Consider the following 15,262-nt stretch of genomic DNA (forward strand, 5'->3'; position numbering starts at 1 on the left):
TAATGAAACCTCATTTATTTGTACTTCGCCTAAGTCTGGCAATTTGACTCTGGCCTAAAGTTTGTGTCCTTCTAGGTAGTACAGTGGATAGAGGACCAGTCCTCGAGTCAGGAAGAACTGAGTTCAAATTTAGACTCTGTGTGACTCTAGGAAAGTCACTTAATCCTATTGTCTTCAATAAATAAAAATAAAATTTTTTAAAAAGCTTATGATGAAAACAAATAACTTCTATGAATTCTGTAAGAAGGATAGTCAACCTAGCTTGGGGGAAGGGGGAAATTAAAGAAAAGATTTTAATTCAATAAAGGGAAAAAACATCTTTAAAAGAGACAGCTCAGGAACATATTGACTATAGTCAATATGAACCTGGAATCAGGAAAATCTGGGTTTAAATTTAAACTCAGAAACTTATTATGTGACCCTAAACAAGTCACTTACTTGACCTCTGACTGCTTCAGTCTCCCTCTGCCAAGGTTGTTGGGATGAAGAAAAAAATGAGATAACATTTGTAGAGTGCTGGTGAAAAACTTAAAGCAGTATATAAATTCTGGTTATTGTCAGAACTCAAAAGTAGAATCATCTTTGAAAAGTGAGCTTTTCACTTATAAAAGTGGGAGAGGGAAGAGTTCTCACACTGAGATTACAATGATCAGATGAAATAAAAGCAGATCCAGAAGGATATTTACCTGAAAACATTTTTATCACAATCTGAAAGTCAATATTAAGTATCTATGGTAAGCAAGGCACTATATAACAATCCATCGGCACACAAATACACAAACAAGCAAGCAATAAACATGAAGACAGATAAATGAGAAAACCAAGTAAATAAATCCTGTATTTCCCTCATTTATAAGATGTACCTTAATTTTGGGGTCCAGTATTTGAAAAAAATATATTACATTATTTTCTTTATCATAAAATTCATGCAAATCCTTATCACTGTCAAAACCCCCATCCATTAGCTTGTCCTCATCTGTGTTGGATGACGAATCACTGTCTGCCTGTGCTTTGGTCAGTGGTTGACCACAAGCACTCCCTGGGCAAGTCTGGTACATGGACGCATGCTTAGTCCATTGCCTTTCATGAACCTGAAGCACCCATTTTGACTTCCTTTGAAATCAGTAACTTCCTTTTCATCAGTAATTCTTCTTGCCTCCTGCTGAACCATTTGTGTGGACACAGAATTCCACTTGCCCTTTGCTCTTCAATCCATCTCTTCAATTCTCTCTCTAGCTCAGACTATTTTGCTGACTTGCCTTTCATGGCCTTCTGCCTTGGCATTTTCAGTAGGATTTCTTCTTACTGTAGTCAGTCCTGGACTGTTTTCCCAGTTGGAGGAGCACCAAACTAATGTTCAGCCATACAATTTCCATTCACTTTTGCAAGCTGGATCACATTGACTTTGAGTTCAACACTGTACAAAACTTTTTTGGAGACATTTCTGGGCAGAGTATGACAAAATATAACCCAATATACTGGTAACAAATGCGAAACAATGAGCACAAAGACAACAAGGGTGAAAAAAACAGGAAATGCAAGTAAAAATATCTACAACCACTGTGTAAGACATTCCCAGTTTTTATACCCCAATTTTTTTTGAAAAAAATGTATATTATACATGGGGAAATATAGTAAATAATAAACAAACAAACAAACAAATAAATAAATAAATGAACAAACAAGCAAATAAATAAATAAATAAGTAGTGACAGGAAATTGGGAGTTGAGGAAAGCTCATTTGTGTAGTAGAAGCTGAACTTTGAAGGAAGCTGAGTCTAAGGTACAATGATGAGTGTGGTGGGAGGATGTCCTAGGCATGGGAGATGTCATGATCAGGGATGAAATATAGTGTATGAGAACAGAAAGTATACTAGCTTGACTGAATTGAACATTGCAATAAATCCAGTTAGCTGGAGCAATGGCAAGTCTTTAAAACCTATAAAACTATTTCCAAATGATCTATTCAGATTTTGCCTTCATTCAGGACAAAACTCCCCCCAATTAATCCAAATTAGTGAGTTTTTGCCATACTGTATTTCTGTGGTTGTTCTGTAGTCTCATTGTATATTATCAACAGAATAACAGATTAGTCACTGAACCTGTATAATGAAGGAGGTAGAAACTAGAGGGCATGTAAGATTACTCAAGCTCTACAATTCTAAGCATCTGTAAACTAGATGTTAATAATGAAATTAGATCTTTTAACTCCCATGCACTGTCTGCCTCTCTCTCTCTCTCTCTCTCTCTCTCTCTCTCTCTCTCTCTCTCTCTCTCTCCCTACCCCCTAGATCTACATTAGACTCTATTAAAATATTTTCTCAGAACAATCACATGAAGAGAAAACTAGGTCCTTTGAAGACTTTGCCAAAGCAACGGGAGCCCTGGCAGATATTGCCAAGCTGGAAATGTTCTCAAGAGCTGGCTTGGTTTTGGACACTGAGTCTGTAATCCAAGGACTGGTCTACCTAATTTTGGAGAGGCTCATCAGCATAAGGTTGACTACTGGGTAATAAATAATCTTGACCACAGCAACTCATGAAATTGTTTAGTGAGACATGGAGCAGCTGCTATTTATATCAGTGTAAGAGGTACTCAGACCAATCAAATTGAGGTCAGAGACTGAGAGGGAAGGAAAAAAAAACTTGCTTCAAAATAGTCAACATTTTACTGGATTCAGGAAGCATATGATACATTTTTTAACTTTTTTACATAATGTTCATCTTAATTTGCAACATAGTTTTGGAATAAGAAAGGATCTAAGGAGAATTCAGCTTAATTTTGATAGTAAATAGAGAGCCAGTATCAGTCAAGAAGATCTTGTTTCAAGTTTTGATTCTAATACATACTAGCTGTGTCACCTTGAATGGAAGCCACTTAATCTTTCATGTTTCTCTCCAAGATTATCAATTGCAGAGAAGGTGATAAATTACATGTTTAGAGGGAATTTCCTCAACAGGAATTCCCTATATTAATGATATCATAAGTCAAGCCCCTCTGCCCCCCAAAAAAAAACCCTTCTCCCTCCCTCTTCAAAAACATATTAGTTTTTATTTTTTAAATTGACCCACTTCTTTTCAGATATAAGAATCATTCTTGCAATTTTTATTGCTATACAGGTGAAGAAAGTCCCTACCTTTATGCAGATCAGCAACCTTCTCTTCAACTTATTGTCTCATAGTGCTTCCTAGAATTTACAGACATTAAGGGATCCATATGGGACAACACAGCCAGTATTTAGCAGAAACAAGGCTAGAAACTGGAGTCTCCTGACTCTGAAATCAATACTCATTGCATTTTGTTACCTCTTTATACTTTCATACAAGTATTTTATTTGTAACCTATCAATATAGAAGATAACTTCACCAAGTACTTGAAGAATCTCAGCTTTAGGATGAATTGCTCATTGTTGAGTCAGATATCCTCAATACATTTACATATCAAGACATATAAAGTACATTAAAAATGAATTAACTTAGCATGTGTAATTTTTAGATTTTAATGCATATTTGATGGCTCAAAACAGTTTAAATCACAACTAGAATGATGAAATCCTTTTCAGAAAAGTCTTTCAATTTCAAATCAATGGACATAATGAAATGATAAGTCTAGCAATTAACTCCTCCATCAATCTTTAGGTTGTTGGTTTTTTTGGTAAGGCAATGGGGTTAAGTGGCTTGCCCAAGGCCACACAGCTAGGTAATTATTAAGTGTCTGAGACCAGATTTGAACCCAGGTATTCCTGACTCCAGGGCCAGTGCTTTATCCACTGCACCACCTAGCAACCCCCAAATTCCTCCATCAATCTTAATTATAATTTCTAGACCTTTGTTAATAAACTAAGATTAACCATTTCCTTTCTGGGTCATCACTTTTATATAAAAAGTTCATGGAGACATGGTTTTATTAAGGTAGAATTCCCTCTAACAGTAATCTCTCCATGTTATTTTTAGGAGTTGTTGAAATTGAAAAAAGTCTTCAGGTGAGGTGAGAAATATTTTAATGCCTCCTCCCATACAAGTTTTTCTTCCCCCTTAAAATGTATTGAAGATATCGCCAAGACTTTAAGGTTCAATGTCTGTGTGTGTGTGTGTGTGTGTGTGTGTGTGAGAGAGAGAGAGAGAGAGAGAGAGAGAGAGAGAGAGAGAGAGAGACAGAGAGACAGAGAGACAGAGAGAGAAGGGGGAGGGGGAGGGAGGGAAGGAGAAACAACTCAGTGTAGCCCCATTGCATATCTTTGTTGACTATCTTCTGCTTTGGATAAGTAAACCTCTTTTTAATGCCTATTGAATTTCTTACACTTGTTTCATTTTGTACCAAAATCAAACCTAACCTGAGAAGGACCCTGATGTGAGACAAAAATCTTCATGTACTTAATTGCATAGACATACAGTCTATTAGAAAGTCACCTTTCAAAAGTTTCCATCTTTGTAGGATCTATGAGATTTGTTCCCCTCACATGAAACTTTGAAAACCCACTTAGCCACTTGCCACAATGAAGTTCTTGAAAATGAATTTATAATTCCATATTTAATTGATATTTCTGACAATGGAAAAAAGAATATGCAATTTGATTTACATAAAATGTTGAAAAATAATGAGACTTCTAAATTATTTTTTAAAAATAAAATTTACTTATACTTTTTATAAGCAATATATACATATATATGTATATATATATATATATACATACATATATATATATATATGACAAAGATTTAGGCAATAGATGACCATTTCCTCCTGCATTTTTCCATCTCTGCCCTCCAAGAGAATCATGCCATATAACAAAGATTCTATTTTTTTGAAGAAAAAGGAAAAGAGAAAGAAAAAAAATCAGCAAATTTTCTCAAAGCTTTAAAAACATACACTGATAATCTACTCACTGTTCTGCAAACTGAATTTTGCAAAGGAGTGGAAGTTTTATATATCTCTTTTGGGGGGGGTTAGGTTTTTTTTGTCTGTAAAAGTCATTTTAAAATATTTTGTGATTGTTGTAATCATTTTGTATATTATTTTCCTGAATGCTTACTTCACTTTGGACCACTTCATATAAGGCTTTCAACATCTCTCTGTATTAATTTTATTTGTTTCTTCTTTCAGTTCTTAATTTTAGAAATAATAATTCTTTATCAGGTAGGAAATTTGGCAAACAACAGTAACAACAAATTGTCCTTTAATTCTTTCCTTCTGATACTGCTTCCGAAGTATTAGTTTTGGTTTTGTGATATGAATTATTTTAATTGTATGGGAAAACAGGGAGGTCAATCATTGAAATTACCTCAATAATTACAATTTGGAATATTGCTATGACACTATTCTCAACTGTAGCTAATTCTTCTGCATTGTCTCAGTTTTATGATACCCTGTTGGCTATCTGGGCAACAATGAAGATACAATTCTTTAGGCATCAGTCATTCAATAAACATTTATTAAATACCTACCATGTGCCAGGCACTGTGGACAAGGAGTGGACAAGGAGTATACAAAGAAAATCAAAATATAATTTCTGCCCTCAGCTCTCAAAATCAATCTGATGAGGATCTCATGTCTTTAAAATGTGCTTATTGGTTTGACAATACCCCTTCCAACTGTAAGAAATTAATGTTGTTTTGTACTATGTTGACTATCATAGTACATAGTACCAAGTTATATACTTACTGATATATTGAACGTATTAAAATGGTATTTAGCATATTTCCCATATCCCTGAGCATTCCCACTAAAAGTATATATATGGACTTATAGTTCAGTATGTAAAATCTCTATACTATGCTTAATGCTTCACTATAGAAATAAAATAGCATTTGGATACTAATATTTAAAATATCAATTTATTGCTACTCATTCATTTTTCCATCATGTCTGACTTTCCATAATCCCACTTGGGGATTTCTACATAAATATATAGGAATAGATTGCCATTTCCTTCTCCAGTTCTTTCTACTGATGAAGAAATTGAGGCAGAGTTTAGTGTCTGGATCACACAGCTAGTGCTTGTGGTCAGATTGGAAGGTGAATCTTTTTGACTCTAAGCACTATATCCACTGTGCCACTTACCACAAAACTCTTGTGTGTGTGTGTGTGTGTGTGTGTGTGTGTGTTTGATGTGTGAAAGCGAGAGAGAAATAACCATAAAATTTATATTACTCTGTGATATAAGCATTAATATATATATATATATATATATATATATATATATATATATATATATATATATATATATGTGGCATGTGATGAGAGTACAAATTCCAAGATGGTTTAAGAAAAAGTAAAAGGACAGATAGGCAGCATAGTGGATAGAGTACTGGCTCTGGAGTCAGGAGCACCTGAGTTCAAATCCGGCCTCAGACACTTAATAATTACCTAGCTGTGTGACCTTGGGCAAGTCACTCTTTGTTTTTTTAGGTTTTTGCAAGGCAAATGGGTTTAAGTGGCTTGCCCAAGGCCACACAGCTAGGTAATTATTAAGTGTCTGAGACCAGATTTGAACCCAGGTACTCCTGACTCCAGGGCCAGTGCTTTATCCACTGCACCACCTAGCCACCCCGTAAGTCACTTTTAACACCATTGCTGTAAACAAATAAAAAATTAAATAAAAAGAAAAAGTAAAAGTTAATAATGGCAGAACTTAACCTGAAATTTGATCAGTATGAAATCATTTTTAAAAGTTTGGAAAACAACAATTTTTGTTCATTAAAGATATTAAAAACTTGGATTTGTAAAATGGATAAAAACAAAAAATACTTAGTATTAACATTGTTCATTGTATAGTGGTACCTTTTCAGAAATGCAGGGAAATTGATTTCATTGAACACTATTCCTTTTGCATTCAGACTTCATCATGTTAATTATAGAAGTTGGATAATGAATGTAAAATTTCTCAAAACATTATTTACTCAAAATCTTGTATTATTCTAGAGATAAAACTTAATCATTAACACATTCTGGTGCAAAGTACATTTTAGGAATGCAAATTTTTATGAATGGAATATAGAAGAGTATAGAATTTAAGCACTGGAACTGGATATGGAACCTATTTAGAAAAGATTGAATCGTGGGCTAGTTTCACCTTGGATTACTCTTACTGTCATATTCTCTGACAAAGTGGGCCAGCAGAGTCAACTGGTGTACCATTGCCAATTGTGGATCCTACCTTGTCCAGCATTATACTTCAACTTTTTTTCGTTTCACTGCATCCATTTCATCCCATCAAGTAGCTTTTTTTTTTAAATGATCTCTCTGCATCCGGGTCATTCATTCTCATTTCCCCTGGAATCAATGTAAGATTCAAAGATTTCACAATAACTTAACTTCCTACCCTATAATTTGAGATGTTTAGTGTTCTTCATTTATACAACTATCACTTTAGTTCAGACCTTTACCATATCTCACCAACACAGCCTTCTAATTGGTCACCTTGTTTTAAATCTTGCCCCACTATATTCCATGCTACATACTGTTGCCAGTATAATTTTTCCTTAAACATAGATCTGTTCAAGTGACTCCCTTACTCAATTAACAGTGATGACTTCCTGTTGCATTTCAAATAAAATATTAAGTTACTCTGTTTAGTCCTTAAAGTCTTATACAGCCTTGCCTTAACTTAACTTTCCAACTTTACTGACCATTACACTTTTCCTCCATACTCTGTGATCCATAAAAACTTACCTTTTCTCATTTCTTCACAAAAAACCCCACTTCATTTCCTTTGGAAAACCAATTCCCAAGTCAAAATGATTTCCTCTTTGGAAGAAACTTAACAGAATCCTTTTCTTTCTTTAAAATGAAGTTCAAACATAAGCCTTTCATGATCCCCCCCCCCCCATCCCATTTACCTTGTATTTGATTACTTTGTGAGTGTGTACATAATAATATTAAGTTTTGTAGGCACAGTTTTCTCCACACAGCACAATGCCTGTGTACAACTGATGATTGATTGATGTTAATATCCCCTCAAACTCCCTGGTCTCTCATCAATCTCTTCAATGTCCATGAACTAAACCTTCACTCTACCTCATCTACCTAAAGGAATGGTCATCTACTTCATCTCACCATCAGTCATCATTCTGTCCCTTATGCCATTATCTCAGAAATTCTTTGATCAAAATCTCTTGTTTTTCCACTTCCCCCCTCTGCCTTGCAACTACTAAAGGCATTCATCCTCACCATTATCTGTTGCTCCTCCATGACTCTTTGTTGTTCTAGCCCCTCATCCATTTCCCCTCTTCACAGGCTTAAATTTTCAGTTGACCAGCTTAACTGTACTCTGTCCCGTTCTTGACTCACCACTTTGTCTTACAATGGTGGTTCTTCAGTTCTAAATCAATCTGAATGATAACATTTTCATTGCATTCTCCTGAGATTCTGAATATCCCTTGAGGCACATAACACAGTGCTGACTGAGTCCACTATAAATTCATGTGATTTTATTTCACCTGTGCTCTAACAGCTACATACTCAAACATTCTCATTCCTCTGTCAATTCCAGACTAAGTATATATCCCCATGTACTACTTTACTGAGAATGTTAAGGTCATTCACTATAAGCTGTCTCCTCTTTTTTCAGATAATACCACAAAATTGTTCTATATTTTCATGTACTTTATTTTCTAGGAAGATTTCCTCAATCCTTTCAATATTCTCACCCACTCCTCTCTCTTTCTCCCTTCTCCTTTCCCCACATGTTATATTTGTGGATATATTGTTTCCTTGCTCTAAATGGTACCATGTCTAGTTTTGGAATCCATAAAAATCTAAATTCAAATTTGACCTCAGACACTTACTAGCTGTATAATGTGAGCACATCACTTAACCACATTATCACTAGTCTCTCTACTGTGGATATTATATGTGGTCAATATCCTCAATAAAATGTGACACTCAGAACTAAGCCCAGGATTTCAACTGTCACCCAAACAAAGCAGAGGACAACAGGTTGCTCTCCTATACTAGTAAGAACACCATGTATTTAAATGAAGCCTAGAGTCAAAAGATGCTTTTTTCTAATCATGTAGTACAATTTAATTATTTTGAAGAGATAATCCATGAATAACATTGGATTCATGCATGTTTATCCTCAAAAGTATAATATTATAGGTGGGGAAACGAGGGATAAAGCAATCTTCATGCTATCAAAACTGTATTACTAAGTATAAAACTATAGTAATATAATACTATATTAAGTCCAAAGTTTAAAAGTGATGCAAGGATTTAAGAAAGGAGCTTAATAAGGGCTTAAATAACAGTGAAGGATTAAGAAGGATATGGAACTTGGATTGGACATAATGGATAAGGATGAGATGAGAGAATCACAAGCAAAAGGAACAGAATAACCAAAGAAAACAAAATGAAAATAACTATAGTAAGAGGCTAAAATAATGATGGGCAGGTCAGACTAGATTAAAAGTTATTTCCGAGTATCACTGAATTATCATTGAGAGAGTTCAACATATACATGAAGTAATCTCTAGCCTAATGTGATTGAGAAGCCACAGACTGTAAAGTTCCCTGGAGTAGGGGCCTTTACTTTTGAAGTAGACCATTCAACTGTCTGTCTGTGAAGGAATAATTAAACTTGTTCTATTTGACCCCGGGGCGGGGCAGAATCAAGAGTGAAGGACTGAAGAGGCAAAATCACAAATTTAGGCTTTATATTAGAGAAAATCGTTAGAAAGATTTTCTTTAATATAAAGCCTAAAGGAAGCAAGGAAAGAAGGAAAGAATTCAGGAAGAAAGCCTAACAGAAAGAAAGATAGAAAGAAAGAAACGATGAAGGAAAGAAACAATGAAGGATATAAAGAAACAAAGAAGCAAAGAAACAAAGAAGTAAAGAATGAAAGAGAAAGAATGAGAAAAGAAAGGAAGCAGGGAAAGAAAGAAGAAAGCAAAGAGAGAAGGAGAGGAAGGAGGAAAGAAGGAAGGATTTCTTTTTTTGCAGTGAATATGAGGTTGGAAAATATAATACCATAGGTGCTTTCCAAATATAAGATTCTGTAACTAAGTTTGTTTTCTCCAACATTTTTAGTATTACCTCTGCCATGTTCTAAGCAATCCATTTTTTTCTTTTTCCCAAAGGTAATACAAAAATAAACCTCAGTCAACCCATGAGAGAAATTTTCAGAGATTCTGAAACAAATGCCATTCAAATTAATCAGATTTTATTGTATTTGCTTAAATGAGTTTTAGAACAGCAGTTGAATTATCTACATTATTTCTGTCTCTACTTAACATATATAGTGGAAATTGGCTATTTAGTAAAATGAGACCACCCTGAAGATATGAAGTATCTAGTTTGCAAATGTATCATGAGCTATTTTTTTCCACACCAGTGATGTATTTAACACAAATAGTGAGGGAACTTTCTTCTAGTCTTAAAGTTGTAAAGTAAACAATTAGAAAAAGTAGAAAACTATTGCCTATATAAATGTAGATATATTTCCCCGATACACCTTATCTTTTTGCCATTTATATGTCTCCTGCTGTTTCCAAGAAATTGACTATTGAGTAAATAGGGTTTTACTGAAACTTAAAGGGGAAAAGTATCATTTAAAAGTTTTAACTTGGTCTTCTTTTAAAGACTCAGGATGACTTCAGGAAACACTATGAAAAAAAAGAGGAAAGGAAAAAAAGAAAAAAATAACTCCTCTATTAGTCTCTAGTTGGCCAGAGAATAGTTTTGGAGAAATATTTTTTTCCCCTGTAGAGTGAATCTCCTTCCAATCTAGCCACAATCTTATTTCATTTCACACTACTATTGCCATACCTCCCAGGGAAATTTCCATTGATTTGTTTTTGCCAGGGAAATGATAGTTTTCTCAAAGTAACAGTATATTCCCCTGGATTCTGGGAGTTCCCTGAAGCATTTTCTCTTCCCTCTATTTCAGTTTGTTTTGTGCTATCCTTCAAAACACTTTAAAATGATTTTAAGAATTTATTTCATTGTTTGTAAACCACATAAGCTGTAGATAAAATTTAATGAAAGGTTTGTCCAATAAAATTTCTGCATATAAATATTTAAACTGTTAATGAAATGAGCAATTATTTATCAGTTTTGGCAATTTTCAAATGATTTTTAATAGTATTTTTTTCTAAAAAAAAAAAGCCCCCCCCAAAAGCACATTCCACCTTGAAGTCAGTCCCATAGTCCAAGTTCTGAATAAAAGAAAAAAATCTCTCAACTGGAATTAAACAATTCTTAAGTAGTAAATATATACTCAAGTGTAAACAACTGGAAAATAGCAATAGGATTTAATAAACTTTCAAAGATACTGTTCAGTGGGGGCTAGGTGGCCCAGTGGATAGAGCACTGGCCCTGATGTCAGACAATAATTGCCTAGCTGTGTGGCCTTGGGCAAGCCACTTAACCCCATTTGCCTTGCAAAAACCTAAAAAAAAAGATATTGTTCAAATTAGATATTAACGCTTATTAAACATTCAGAAAGAAAGGATTAAGCTAAAGTATTTTGCTTCTTAGAAAATACAAAAATCATGTAGACACCTGAATAATCATTTATTTCTACTCTGAATTTTACCTACTTTTAAGAACTTTCTTATGTAACAAAAAATTTGTGCTCTGATCCATATCGGTCTAGAAACAAGCAACTTAATGAGAGACAAAAAAAGACATTAACCAGTACAACTTGTTCAACAAGGCAAAGTCTTAATTGCTACTTTAACAAAACGGCCTTTTCTAACTATCATCATTTAATTCAATAATTATGAAGAAATGATAAAAATGCCTTCATCTCATTGGCTGAACACATAGAAAGTACAATGCACATGGAGAGAACATAACCAGAGAAAGAGGAGGAAAAATAGATGCCTGAGTTTGCAATCTGATAGAAAAGACAAAATAAGAAAGTTTGTGCATATATTTTTAAAAACAGAAATTATCAGGTAGAAGATGGTGAAACTGGGATGCATTCAGATTGTAGAATAGATGAAGTTAACTAGGTAAGAGGAAGAAAGGGATACGATAAAGAAGAAAGAAGCTGGAATGCTATATTGTAATCAAGATTGTGAAAGAGGAAGAACTGAGCAGGGGCTGAGGCTAGAAGACAAGCTCAGTTTACACAGAGAAATAATCTTTGCTCCCAGCAGAACAATACTTTTTCATAGCTATACTTAAAGAAAAAATACACCATGCATGCTAGTTACTAATATATTTCTGCTCTCAGATGTTGTTCCCCTCCCCCCACCAATCCTTTTCCTTTTCTTGATCTTGGATTCCCACACAAGTAGTTAAATAGTCCACCCTTGATTATCTGCAAACAGCTAACATGATGATAGCCTGAGGTGGTATCAGGAAGTTGTTTCAATGATATTTAACTCAGAAAGAATAGGCAGATAATTTATTATTATTTGAGATGAGTTTTTGCCTGAAGGTTGTATGATGTTGCTAATCTTATTGCCGCTTTTTAAAGAAGCATTTTCCTTCACTTCAATTAGAAAAATTTTAATTGGGGTTTTTAAATTTTAAAGGCCTTTAATAATAAATTCCCCACAGCATGTCTATTGCCAACCACAGCTGCCATCTCACCCAGTGCTGTTTTTAAAGTACTTTATAATTAATCACAAAATTAACTGATTTTGAAAAAAAAGTTTTCTTTCCCAGTCCACCCCTCTATTACAGCTTCTAAATTCATATATACACTTTGTTTGTGTGTGTGTGTGAGTGTGTATAAGACATGATGTCAAATTGCATAACTTTAAAAAATGCATAATTCTGGGGGGGGCTATTAGTATAGCTCTTGAAAGAACTATGAGCTAATCTTAAAAGTATATACTGGTAGGCTTTATTCAATCAAGGCCTCCCAACACTATCCATTTATTTCAACTTTCAGAGCAAGATCAAATCTCTTCTCCTTGGTGAAGATAACCCACTGATTTTACATAATATGTGACATTGCCCTATGTAGCATAATTTAAAATACAGTGGGGAGATATTTTGTTTCCCCAAGTCCCCTCCTCCCCAATATCTTCCAAACCCTATCTAATTTTTTTTAATTTTTCAGCTTCCTGAAATGTCACCAATTAGCAATTCATTTAAGTTAATCAGTAGTCCTTTTTAAAAATGCAAATATCCTGCTGAGGAGAAGTGAAACCATTGATCAATCACATCTTAGTATGAATTAATCTGATCTGGTACTTACCTCTTAAAGGCTAGCTGGCTTAGAAGAACCGTCCTTGGGAATGATAAGTTTTTGAGAAGGGAGAGAGTTATGGATTAGCTAAACTTCGCAAAAACCTTTACATCTCATAATTGTGATCATTATATTCATACGCATCCTTATGGCAAAGACAGTATCTGAAACAAAATCTACCCTTAGGCAGTTGAGTATATATAAGAAGTCATGATCACATAATAATGCAGGTGACATGGCATCTAGCAAATCCTACCATTGGGTTCTCTTTCCCTTTTAAAATCCTTTTTTTTCCCCTGTTGATTTTAATAATCCAGTTTTTGTCTTTTCCTTTGTGACCAATTTCTTTTCATGTTGCTAAGTCTTGTAACAGAGCTTCTTTCTTCCTTCCTCATCAGGCCACATGTCTGTCTCTTCCTCAGGACCCTATCTGATATTCTTATCTCAAAACTTAATTACTTTGAAATTGATGCTTGTCTTATTTTTTTGTTAATAGTTCAAATTGAACTTCTATTCCAATTTGAGGTCCTCTCTATCTTTGTCAGATATCATGAATGCCCGTGTCTTGACTAACTGAACCTTTGCCTATTAATGGTTAGTACAACTCCTCATCTCTCTGTTTCAATTGCACACTAGGGAACTTGCTGGATGTCACATCTTCCTGATTATGGATTTCTCTTGCCAATTGCCTGCCTATCTGGAATGTTACCGAATATTTACTGCCAACTTTCTTTGATATTCTACCTACATTTTTCTATTAGTTCCAGTTCAGGTCTATTTGGATCACTGATTTAACACTAAACTGACCCATTATCATGCTAAATTGTTTTCATTTTGATGCAGATGTTAAGGATGATAAGGTAAGGTAGCTAATTTTGGAACATGGGGAAGAATGTGAAAGTGATGATAGGATGAAAACTCAAAAAGTCAGGTAATGTGAGGGCCAAAATGGAGAATAAGCTAGGGCATAGGAGAAATTATACAGTAGAAAAGTTAAGAAGATAAGCAAAAAGTCCCTGCAATGATTTTTTTCTTTTCTAATTCCTTTTTTTTTTTTGGTATGGTGTTACTCACAATTTAACACTCTGTCATCATTTGCTTCCCCTCCCCGCCCCCCATATGCAGGTTACCTTACCTAGAATGCAATCATCTTGTGGTTGGATAGTGCCTTTTCTAACCCCCAAATAGCTAATATATTTCAAGATAAATTGTCTGTAACATAGACTCAGAGATGAAATCAAATTAAAATGACCATTTATATGTATATATATATATATATATATATATATATATTTAAAGGGAAAAGAAATTATAGATGGAGAATTTAATTCAATGAACTTTTATTATTAGGAGAGATAGCCTGTTAAAGTTGATAAAGAGTTTCCTCCATGTTAGAAAGATCTGGATTAAAGACCCTTTCCCACAAAATACTAGAGTTAGGACCCTGGGGAAGCCCTCTTAAAATTATTATTTAAAAGCACCTAGGATGTGACAGACCCTGGGCTAAGAACTGGGGATGCATTTTTTTTTTTAGAGACAGTTCTTGCCTTCCAGGTGCTTACAATTCAAATGAGTCAACATTATCAAAGAGGGAGACTGGAGGGTATCTTGTTCTTTGAAGCTGAAGCTAGGTGGAGCAATCCATAAAGGAAAGCATTAGAAGGAATTTGGTCCTTCACACTATTCAGTTCTCCAGTCAGAACTGAAGGGAGAGAAGGTTGAGGTATGGTTATGAGAAACAGTGATTAACTTATCATCGGAAGGGGGAAGCTTTTGTGAGGTTTAAACCAGGCAGATGAGCAAAGTGACTCAGGATAAAGACTCTAAACTATAGAATAAACATATAAATTTCTTTAATAGTAGCTCCCATTATGTCAATGAAACCACAGGTTTGATTCTCTGACCCCCAAACACACACATAAACATAAGCACACATGTATACACAATGCACAATTTAGTGTGTGTATACCAAAAAAATAATTAAATACCTACTGGATTTTAAATTTTTTACAGATCCTAAAGAAAGACAAAAAGGATACAATCTCTGTTTTCAAGTATTTATGTTCCACTGGGAGTCAAGGAATATATGTGTATGAAGGATATGATATTAAAATAGG

The 15,262-nt window shown here is 34.4% G+C and overlaps 1 protein-coding gene across 1 annotated transcript in view; it reads right to left on the reverse strand.

The window, feature by feature from the left end:
- Positions 1-7,807, reverse strand: part of TENM3 (teneurin transmembrane protein 3) — a 3,314,517-nt gene extending 3,306,710 nt beyond the window's left edge. The window contains exon 1 of the mRNA XM_074231559.1: positions 7,157-7,807. The gene's annotated coding sequence lies outside the window, so the exon portion shown is untranslated. The remainder of the gene's footprint in view (positions 1-7,156) is intronic.
- Between the last annotated feature and the right edge of the window lie 7,455 nt (positions 7,808-15,262).

This window comes from Macrotis lagotis, chromosome 3 (assembly GCF_037893015.1).
Source record: "Macrotis lagotis isolate mMagLag1 chromosome 3, bilby.v1.9.chrom.fasta, whole genome shotgun sequence".
Lineage (NCBI taxonomy): Eukaryota > Metazoa > Chordata > Mammalia > Peramelemorphia > Peramelidae > Macrotis > Macrotis lagotis.